Here is a 10,779-nt window from a genome sequence, read left to right as displayed (position 1 = left end):
TGTTTTGGAGGCTGGCCCCTTGGCGCGGCGGTTAAGTTTACACGTTCCATTTCGCCAGCCCGGGGTTCAGATTCCGGGTGCAGACACGGCACCGCTTGTCAAGCCATGCTGTGGTAGGTGTCCCACATATAAAGTAGAGGAAGATGGGAACGATGTTAGCTCAGGGGCAATCTTCCTCAGCAAAAAGAGGAGGACTGGAAGCAGATGTTAGCTCAGGGCTAATCTTCTTCAAAAAAAAAAAAAAAAGAAAGAAACTTCCCATTTCACAGATGCAGGAGCAGCTTCTCCAAGGTTGACAGAGAGGGTCCCAAATCCAGTGCTGACCCCCAGGGAGGGGCTGCTTCACCTGGGAGGGACCCAGCTCCCCATGGGTCGGGCGGAGATGTCAGGGCTCGGGCACAGGAAAAAAACAGCCACTGCTTGCTCTCCCCAGGCCCATGCAGCTTTCACGACATCCCCATTTCACAGATGTGGAAACCAAGGCTTGGAGAGTGCAGTGGGATGAGTGGTGACCCCAAAAAGACACGTCCCCTGGAATCCGGGAATGTGATCTTATTGGGAAAAAGGGTCTTTGGAGATGTAATTAAGTTAAGGGTCTCAAGATGAGATCAACCTGGATTAGGGTGGGCCTTAAATCCAACGACAAGTGTCCTTATAAGAGACACACAGAGAAGAGACACAGGGAGAAGAGAGGCAGAGACTGGAGCGATGCGGCCACAAACCCAGGAGTACTGGGGTCCCCAGGAGCGGGGAGAGGCAGGAGGGCTCCCCCGTGATGCCTCCAGAGGGAGCTGGGCCCTCCTGACAGCCTGATTCTGGACTTAGGGCCTCAGCCGCTGGCAGAGAAGAGATCCCTGTTGTTTTCAGCCGTCCAGTCTGGGGTCCCTCGTTACAGCAGCCGCAGGGACCTCACGCGGAGTATCACCTGCCCCAGGGACAGGCAGGGATTCAGCCTGAGTCTGAGCTGCAGACGACCCTGCCCCGTGGATGGAGAGCAGACCGGCCCCTTCCTGCCTTTCTTTTAAGTTCCAGCTGCGCCCACCCCCAGCCCCAGTGTCTGGGCCGCAGGAGGTGCCCGGTCCACTCTGCCTTTGCCGCGTACCCAGGGGCTGGCGTGGCCCTTCTCCCCTCTGCGGGCAGCGGCTGAGCGTGAAGCGGCAGGGAGCTGGGGACGCAATCAGGCCCAGGCTCAGCAGGGCCGGAAATAGCAGAGGCTGCCGGGGCCTTGGGCCACACCAGGGTCACGGGGTCAGGGGCAGGGCACTGGGGGAGCCTGAACGGGCTGGCCGGCAGCACCCAGGGCTCCTCCTGTGCCCACCCCCCCAACCCTGTCCCCATGAGACCTTCTCAGCCACGCCTGCCTCAGGGCAGTGCCCCCGCTGTCCACAGAGAGTCCAGGCCGGGGCCCAGGCTCGCGACCTGGAAGATGACCCCCACCCCCATCTGCCGTGACCCCACCCTTCGCCTGCTTCCTCTCCTGAAGCAGGAGACCACCCCCTGCCTGTGGCTCCAGGGAAGCCCGAGCCAGCACAGAGCTGGACCCAGGAGCGGACGCTGCTGCCTCTCGACACCAGCACGGTCGGAGGGAGACAAGCGAAGCAAGGCAGTGGGACACACCAGTGACCTCTGGCCTCCCTCTCTCAGGGTGGCCCTAGGGAGGTGCCTCCTGCTCAGTGGTCCCCAGGCTCTCTCATGGCCCCCTCCAGGCCTGGCACAGGGTGGTTCACGTCTGGGCCACTGGAGTCCGGCTTGTGTACCCACAGCTGCACCCCCAAATCTCTGACACACACTGCACTTCTCGCTGCTCCCGGGGCAGCATCGGCCAGGCCGGGCCGGCGGGGTCGGCTGGGGAGGTCAGGCTGCTTGGAGAGGGCTGGGGGATGCACCCCTCGAGGAGACGCACGGGTGGAGCACGCTCCGACCTCCTGAACCGCAGCACCCGGGCCCTGGACAAGATGGACGGGCAGGGCAGGGGCTGCTGGACACCTGGAGGGGCGTCACGGTGCTGCATCCACCCCTCCCAATGCAGGCCAGCCCCGCATCCCACCTGGACAACCACAGCAACACACTGGGCCACCTCCTCCGTGCTGCCCATCTTTGCCCTGTGGACTCTGATCCTATCGCCTGCCCCCTCCCCCACTCCCTCCCCCCGCTCACCTCTGCAGCCTCCCAGACCCCCACCAGTCTTGCAGCCTCCAGGCCTTCCTATGCTTCTCTCCTTCCTTCCAGTCCTGGGAGAGTGCTGCTCTTTCTTGTCCCAGGGCCTTTGCACAGGCTGTGTCTTCTTCCCAGAGCCCTCTCCTTCCCCTCTTTCCCAGGCAAACTCGGCCTCCAGGCCTTGTCCTTTCCTGCCCACCTCCAGATGAGTTCCCTCGGCCCCTGGAACTCCCAGAATCTAATCCAGGAATCATTTCTTCACCGTCAGCTTCTCTCGGGGCCTGAAGCTCCAAGAGGGTAGAGCCATGTGCCTTCTGGGGATGGCCAGATCCCAGAAACACTGTGTGCCAGCACCTGGTTCTGGCCTGTGCACAGTAGGCACTCAGAAGGTGGGGGCAACTTTGACGGGGCCCACCTGGGAGGGGGGCAGAGAGCCACGCCTCCCACTTCCTCCTGGCTCAGCCACGCTCTGTCCAGCAACGTTTTTGAAACTAAATTCTTTCCAGTCACATTTTTAAGGGTGAGTTTTGGTGCCATGAAAGGGTCTGTAAAGGCTTCATCATTTGAGTCCCCTGCCAGCCCTGCCAAACTGGGCCCATCAGGGCCAAGAGCTGGGGGGCTGTACTCCCCACCAGGCCCCAAGTGGGGCAAGCTGCTGGGAGACGGGCAAGGAGAATGAGGCAAACACTGGTGTGGCCATTATTCACAACAGGCTATTTGGGTGCTTTTAACGGGACTGGGGACACCCGGTTCCTCCTCCAGCAGGAGGGCCTCCCAAGTCCAGCTGGAAGGACCAGCATCCATGGCCCCGGGTGCCATCCCTGTAGCCTTCTGGGAACAGCCCGAACATGCAGGCAGGGACCATGGGGCGGTTTATCCCAGTGCCACTCCTCGCTGGCTATGTGGCCCTTGGTGGGCCGTGTGTGCCCGTGTCCCTCTGCGGGACATGTGTGGACTGTGTGTAGACGAATGGGGCAGAGCACCCAGCACAGGGCCCGGACACAGTGCGGGCCATGCCGGGCGTCCTCCTGCTGGACAGTCTGTCCCCGTAATGCCTTGTTCAGTCATCTGTCTCCCCCTCCTGGCACCCCGAGGACGGAGGCCCAGAGGACCGCACAGCGATGCAGGTAACACAGACCATGAACCCCGCTCATCGCGCTCATCAGGCCCTGCCTGGCTCTCCGGGCAGCGCTCCTGGAAGGTGGGGGGATGGCAGGCCCTCCCCTGCCCCAGCCCACATCCACAAACATCTGAATGAGAAGACAAAAGAAGCAGAACCCCATGCCAGGCTGCCACCGGGGCCGATAAACAGAGCCAGACGTGGGGGCAGCCTGAGAAGGTCCTGGAACAGCCAGGGATGACCTGTGTCTGCGTCCTGCCTGGTCCCGCAGGCCCCAAGCTCCCTCCCTCCCTCGGGCCCTCGGGACTCTGGCTGGGAGCCCGCCCGGGATGTTTATATCCCGGAGGACGGGGAGCCCCCGAGATGGATCCACACGGCGCTTCCGCTCCCTCGGGGCCGTGGGGGCCAGGGCAGAACCGGAGTGGCCCGGAGGCCGGCCGGTCACGCAAGAAGGCCTCCGGTCAAACGGCAACCCTGGGAACACTCCGTCCCCACCTCCCTCCGCACGTCCGGGGTCAGCGGTCACTTTATAAATAGCGGCCCCTGAGGAGAGGCCTCACCCCCTGCAGGCTCTGCCGAGTGACCTGGGGGTGTCCCTTGGAGGGATGCGCGGAGCACCCGGGGTGACGGCCGGGGACACCGCCAGAGGCTCCGTGGACTCTGCAGACGAAAAGGAAGCAGGTTCCGCAGATGGCATTTTCTCCCTCCGGCCGGCAGCTGGGAGACGCCCCAACAATTTCATCACAGCTCAGGGGGCCAAGGAGAAATGGCACCGACTTTCTACTTCGACAGAGCACCATGCCTTGGCCCCAGAAACCTGGACAGAGAGGGAATGGTGTCTGCGCCACAAGGAATAACCCGTCTTAAACCATCAGGGCTCCTTAATACACAGAGAAAAATCTGGAAAGTCACTCACCCAAAGGCCTTATCTAGACCCCCCTCCCTCCCCTGGACCCCAAACCTCTTGACAGAGTCATCTGCTGCCGGGAACCACTGTAGAGACTTTGAGACAGGCAAAGAAGGTTGCTAGGAGTCCCCTCTAGGGCACCCCTCCAGGTCACGTCAAAGCTCTCCCGCTACTGGGTATTTATCCAAAGAACTTGAAATCAACAATTCAAACAGATCTATGCACCCCTGTGTTCATGGCAGCATTACTCACAGCAGCCAAGATGTGGAAGCAACCCAAGCGTCCATCCACTGAGGACTGGGTAAAGAAGATGTGGTGTATACATACAATGGAATACTACTCAGCCATAAAAAAGACAAAAATCATCCCATTTGCAACAACACAGATGGACCTTGAGGATATTGTTAAGCAAAATAAGTCAAACAGAGAAAGACAAACCCCGCATGATTTCACTCATATGTGGAAGATAAACTAACACATGGACAAAGAGAACAGATTAGTGGTTACCAGAGGGGAAGCGGGGGTGGGTGACAGGGACAAAGGGGCACATAAGTATGGTGATGGACAAAAATCAGACAACTGGGGGTGAGCACAACGAAGTGTATTCAGAAACTGATAAACAACATACACCTGAAATTACACAATGTCATAAACCATCACGACCTCAATAAAATTACTTGGGGAAAAAAAAGGCTATTTTACAACTCTGCAAATTAGAGGAAACAGGAAGCTGGTAACAATGCCGATGACCCTGGTCTGCAGAAACGCAAGAACTGTGCCCTCGAAAGGCTTGGCGGTCAGATGGGGGCAACCCCGCTCCGCGTGGTTCTAAGCGCACGTGTCATGAGCAGGAATTCCGCACAGGACAGACAAATTGACCTCTGCAAGAACTAACGCCGGGAGAGGGGTCCAGGCTACACTTGGATGGCGACTTTGCATGTGGGGAACACCAGGAACCCCACAAGTCTGCACCTCCCTGCACAGCCAGCAGCCCGCGGCAGCTCCCAGCATCTCCCGGTGCCTCTGGGGCCCGAGAGCCTGGGCTCCAGACCCCACCGCCTGCCACTCCCGGGGCATTGCCGGCTGGAGTCCTGTGATGTCAGGGTCCAGCTCCTTTACCTGGAAACATGACAAAAACAGCCGGCCTCCACTGAGCCCCCCGTGAGCCAAGCCCTGAGCTTCAGTCCCATCGGGGGAGGAAACTGAGGCACAGGGAGGTTAAGCGACTCACCCAGGGCCAGAGAAGCCAGACTCTGAGCTCGCCCCAGGGTCTGAGGCTTGCGGAGCGCCAGGCGCAGGGCCCGGAGCCAAGCTGGTTCCTCAGGGCCCCTCCCGGGACCCTGAGAGGTGAGGCCCCGCCCCCTGGTGGAGGCTCCTGGAATCGCCCCGCGTGGACCAGGAGGCCTGGGTTCCCCACTGCGGAGCCTTGCACCCCCGGAGGAGCGGCTGGCTGGGGCGGACGCCCAAGTTCAGGGCACCCCCTCCCACAGAGAGCAAAGCGCAGGGGAGGGCCAGGAACCCCCGGCCACTCCAGGGCCAACAGGACGGGCTGGAGGACAGGGGCACCCACAGGCCGGGCCTGCCGACTCCAGAAGCCCCGGTCTGCGTGGGAGCCATTAGACGTGGCCGTGAAGCTGAACTTCTGGCCCCCGCAGTCACTCCGAAAGGCTTGTGATGGCCCCAGGGGGGTCCTGGATCCCCGCGGCCTTCCCCTCCTAAAGGCAATGAGTCCACAGGGCCTGTCGCTGACCCTGGGAATGTCCCTGCTCTCCCCTCCCAGCTGGGCCCCTGGAAAGGCCGTGGGGGCCGGCTGGCCAGCAGGCAGAGATCTGGAAGCCAGAGGTGAGCTGGGCAGGGGGGGTGGGAGGGATGAGGGGGAGTGAAGCCGCCCCACCCCCATCCCCACTCCACTCCACCCCACCCACGCATGCTCCCAGTAAGACGTCTCCAAGACACTCCCCGAATTCCACCACCAAACCCCTCATTCTGCGGAACTGTGCTGGGGTGGGAGGAGTGCTTCCGTCGTGCTCCCGTCTCTGGCTCTGCCCTTCCCTGCGGGTACCAAGGACTCAGTTGTGAAGGAGCGGGCAGCCCCGGGGCCATCCATGCAGCTGGGTTTCTGGAGAGGGAAAACGGCTCCATTTGGAGGCCCAACCTGGCCTCAGACCTCCCTCCAAGCTGCCTGAGTCCTGACTCTGACACTTCTCCAGATCCAGGGCAGAGATGTTGCCAGAGGTCTGGAAAGCCCAAGCTCTCCCCAGCCGCTCATACCTGGAGATAAGCCCTGGATTCGGGGCTGAAGCAGGCTTTCTGCTCTGAATAATCTTGGTCTCTGCCTGAAGCCGTCCATTCAGTGCAGGTTTGTTGAGTGCTTCCTGGGCCTGGCAGGGACATGGACGGACGGACTGGAGCGGGTCTGGGTCTGCAGAAGGGCCTTCCCAAAGCTCTGTGCCTGCAAATCCAGCAGCTGCCACCAGGGGGTACCCCAGCGAGAGTACCGGCTGGTCTGGATTAACCCAAGGAACTGGGCTGCCCTTCCACATCCCTCCCCCGTCTCTGGCCTTCCTCTCCTTCTTCCTCCCCTGGGCCCTCGTTTCTCCCTCCTGCAGACTTCCAGCCCACCAGCCCATTAGCCAAGACAGATGCCTAAAGGACCCTCACCCCCTGGGGTCATTTCCACCGGCTCCATGGCCCAAGAGTAGACTCTGCTTTCAAAAAGGGGGTGGATTTTTCAAATTTTTCAAAAAGAGGATTCTGCAATTTTGTTTAACATAGAATTTCCCAAACGAGTTTCTCCTCTTTTCTCCGTAGGGCATCTCAAGGGACAACTTGAGTCGTCCAGGGGAGCACACTTCGGGAAATGCTGCTTCGTGGGCAAACGACAAAAGTCCCTCCTCCCTGTTACCACAGTTGCCAAATTTAGCAAATAAAGATTCAGGGCTGGCCCAGTGGTGCAGCGGTTAAGTTCCCACGTTCCACTTCTCAGCAGCCCAGGGTTCACCAGTTTAGATCCCGGGTGTGGACATGGCACCGCTTGGCAAAAGCCATGCTGTGGTAGGCGTCCCACATATAAAGTAAAGGAAGATGGGCATGGATATTAGCTCAGGGCCAGTCTTCCTCAGCAAAAAAAAAAAAGTGGAGGATTGGCAGTAGTTAGCTCAGGGCTAATCTTCCTCAAAAAAAAAAAAATTCAAGACAGTTAAATGTGAATTCCAAGTAAACACAGAATAAGTTTGAGCATCTGTGTCCCATAAAGTATTCGGGACCTACACTTTTTTGTGCTTGCTGTTTATCTGAGATTCCAGTTGAACTGGGCATCCCACGCTGGATCCAGCAACTCCACCATGAAACTTGAGGGGAAAGCTGACTTGGGCTGGGGCTCACCCGGGCTGCAAGGGAACGGCCCCACTACTGCCAGCATCTGGGAGCAGGGGGCTGGTCCTCACCCCAACCACTCCAGCAACAATTTGCCTGATGCCCTTGGGCAAGACCCTTCCCGCCTCAGCTTCTGCATGTGCCAAATGGGCAGGTCAGCATGGAGATCGCACCTTCTCTTACTTCTGGAACTTTCTCTGGCTATAGCCCCTGATTTCATGCAGGAGCCTTTGGGGACACCCCTGGGGATGGAGACTCAGGGTCCAAGGAACTCAGGGGGAGCCAGGGAGTCCCCCTGTAGGCGATCACTCTGCCTGCCTGGCCAGCCTCCTGCCCAGGGAGCGAGGCACACAGCTGACTCTTCCTCTGGCCCAGAGCAACTTCCTAGCGGAGGAGGATTTCCCTGCCATCTTGCTACTTGGGATGGATGTGAGAACGCGCCAGAACCAGGGCTGAAGGCATGGGTTTCACGGCAATAATACCAATCCTGACCACACATTCATTCAACAGACACTTGGAGACGCACTGCATGCAGGCACTGGGCTCACCCCTAGGTGTGACGGTGAACGGGCAGAAGGCGTCTTCTGGCGTTTGCATCCAGAAGACCCAGCAGATGCCCAGAAAAGCAACCTCAGTAAATGCAGCCTCCAAACCCAGGTCAGCTGCTGCGCACCAGTTCTGCACCAAGCCCAGGGAGGAGCTGCTGCCTCCCGGGTCCTTCCCACCTGGTCCTCCGGACCCTGCGAGGCCACCCTGGCCTTATTCTACGGCCCGCTCCCACACCTTGCGTCATTACTGCGAAGTCCTCCGGAAGAGATGCAGTCGTCCACACTGCACCCAGAGCAGCGACAGGCTGCCAAGATTGTGGGGGGCAGGAGGGGGAAAGGCATCACGAATGCAGATTCCTGGGCCTGGCCAGACCCCAGATGCAGGCTCTGGGGGTGGCCCAGGAATCTGCATTTTAACCCCAGGTGGTTCGGACTCCCCCTGAAGCTTGAGAGGCCTGGTCTGAGGTTCCTGAGGAGCCAGCTGCCCTTCTTCCCAAGCCCACAGGGACCAGGAGCTTGCAGACCGAAGGGAAGGGCGAGGCCCCACATGACCAGGCCATGGGCAGGGGGAGACATTGCTGGGACCCAAGCCACTTCAGATGGAGCCCCCCATGTGCCCAGACCCGAGGGGCCCAGTAGGTCCGGGCACACAGTCCGGGCCTTGGCACACAGTAGGTGCCCGGTAAGGACAGCAGCTCCCTCTGTGTCACAGCCTCACCCCTGCCCTGCAGCACCTCTCCTCGCAGGCACCCAGGCCAGGCAGGGGGTGAGGGCAGGGACCGCAGAAGCTGAGAGTGCAAAACAAACAGGTTTCCCTGAACGTCAAGGGCACTGCCATCCCAAAAATGAGGCCAGGTTTGGAGATTTGGCCCACGGCCCTTCGGGTAAAAGATGGCAGAGTTCTGGGTCTAGAATGGAAAATGCTAAGGCCAGGGGCGTCTGTGGACCAGAGCTGTGGGAAGTCGCCTGGCACAGCTCTGCCCCAGCTCGCCCTGAGTGAGGGATCACAGCCCCCGAATGTCTGAGACCACGGAGGCCCCGGGCTGCTGGGAGCGCGCAGGCACGTGGACACCGCCCTGACTGCCGGCAGGGCCGATGCCCCGTGGAGCGGGCTCAGCAACGAAGCCGGCCCTGCCCCGCGGTCCCCACTGCACAGTGACACCCAGGCCTCACGCTGCACCTGGGAGGGCCCGCTCAGGCCAGCTGATGCTGCCGCCTCCCCCAGGCGCCTGGACCGAGTCCCGACCTCCATACCCGCCTGTCCCCTGGTCACGCCCCGCTCTTCTCTCCCACACCTGCTCTGCAAAGGTGCGGGTTAGCTCTCTACCTGTAACTCAAGGGCTCAGCCCCAAACTTCTCAAAAGAGGACGGATGCGGGCGAAGCTGGCTTCCTGTAGGCAGTGCCCACCCCTGCCCTCCCGCTCCTGGCTGGACCCATCGGCCACCCTCTCTGTCCACTGCCCTTCTGTGCTCTCTGCACACACATACACGTATGTGGACACACAGGCGTATATGGATACTCTGAACACGCAGGTGTGTCTGCACGCGTATTCAGGAGCACGAGTGCACAGTGCACGCACACATGCACACGCGCACACATACATACGCACAGTGCACGCATACATGCACGCATGCATACACGCGCACACACACGTCTTCGCAGCAGCGGCGCCCCGGCCGTGGCCCCGCAACGTGGGTCACGCCGGGGACACCTGCGCCCGCAGCCGTGGGGAGGCGCTGCGTCACCGCCGGGCCCGGGCCGGGCTAGGCTCGGGACCGCGGGGCGTGCGAGAAAGACAGGCGGGAGCTGCCTCAATCCACTGTCTACACTGCAGGGACTGCCAGCCCCGAAACATCGATTTAAATCTTAAAACCCCGAGGAAAAGGCGGAAGGGAGAAGCAGAAGCCGGCTCCGCGGAGACTAAGGCCCGCGCTGGGGCTCGAACCCCAGGCCCATAGACGGCATACCCCCCCCGCCCCCCCCCCCACGAGGGTCGGAGCATGCGCAGAAGCCGAGCGGAGCGAGCGCAAGCATGCGCAGAACACGCGTAGAGCGGGCTCGGAGCATGCGCGGGTCGGCCCCACGCGCCCCAGGGCCCCCAGCACCCACAGTTCCACGCGCAGGGCCGCGTCCGGAAGTCCGTGGAGCGAATCTTCCTTCCTCGTCCTCTGATTCGCTGCCAACCACTTCCATTTCCGCAGAAAGTTCCCAGCCGTTTCCCGACCGCCCGCGAGGCGCGTCGCCGGAGGAAGTGCGCGCCGACCCTGTTTTGTTTCCGGGGGAATCTAGTTTTCCGAAGGACGCTCGGGACTTCCGGGTGTTCCTTTCAGCCTCTGATTGGCTGGTTTTATGAATATATTAGAGCATTGAAAAGATAGGTTTTTCCCGCGCAGTGAAATGAATCCCGCGATTCCCCCTGGATGCTGCGGCTCCCGTGGACGCGGCCGCTTTCCTGCGTGCGTCTGAGGAGTAAGCGCGAAGTCGCCGTAAGCGTAAGGCGGCGCGCGCGCGGGCCCTTAAATGGCGCGCGGGCGGAGGCCCAGACGTGTTGTATGAAAGGAGAGAAGGTTAGCACTCCCCTTGACAAGGATGGAAGAGGCCCTCAGGCCTGACAACACGCATACGGTTAAGGCATTGCCACCTACTTCGTGGCATCTAACCACTGTTTTTT

At 60.5% G+C, this 10,779-nt stretch overlaps 1 long non-coding RNA gene and 1 other non-coding gene across 2 annotated transcripts; one reads left to right on the top strand and one right to left on the bottom strand.

Annotated features, from left to right (window-relative positions):
- Positions 1 to 4,770: 4,770 nt before the first annotated feature.
- LOC103561599 (uncharacterized) lies at positions 4,771 to 10,395 on the bottom strand. The gene is made up of 3 exons (XR_547478.2): positions 10,218 to 10,395; positions 6,456 to 6,565; positions 4,771 to 6,303 (listed from the first exon to the last, which is right to left on the bottom strand). It is a non-coding gene; the product is annotated as an uncharacterized lncRNA (long non-coding RNA).
- A 258-nt stretch (positions 10,396 to 10,653) lies between these two features.
- LOC139079785 (U6atac minor spliceosomal RNA) lies at positions 10,654 to 10,779 on the top strand. Its single transcript, XR_011533719.1, has one exon. It is a non-coding gene; the product is annotated as a U6atac minor spliceosomal RNA (small nuclear RNA).

The sequence above is a fragment of the Equus przewalskii genome, chromosome 26, assembly GCF_037783145.1.
Source record: "Equus przewalskii isolate Varuska chromosome 26, EquPr2, whole genome shotgun sequence".
NCBI lineage: Eukaryota > Metazoa > Chordata > Mammalia > Perissodactyla > Equidae > Equus > Equus przewalskii.
Note: the sequence above shows the minus strand (reverse complement) of the source record. Positions and strands in the feature narration are given on the sequence as shown.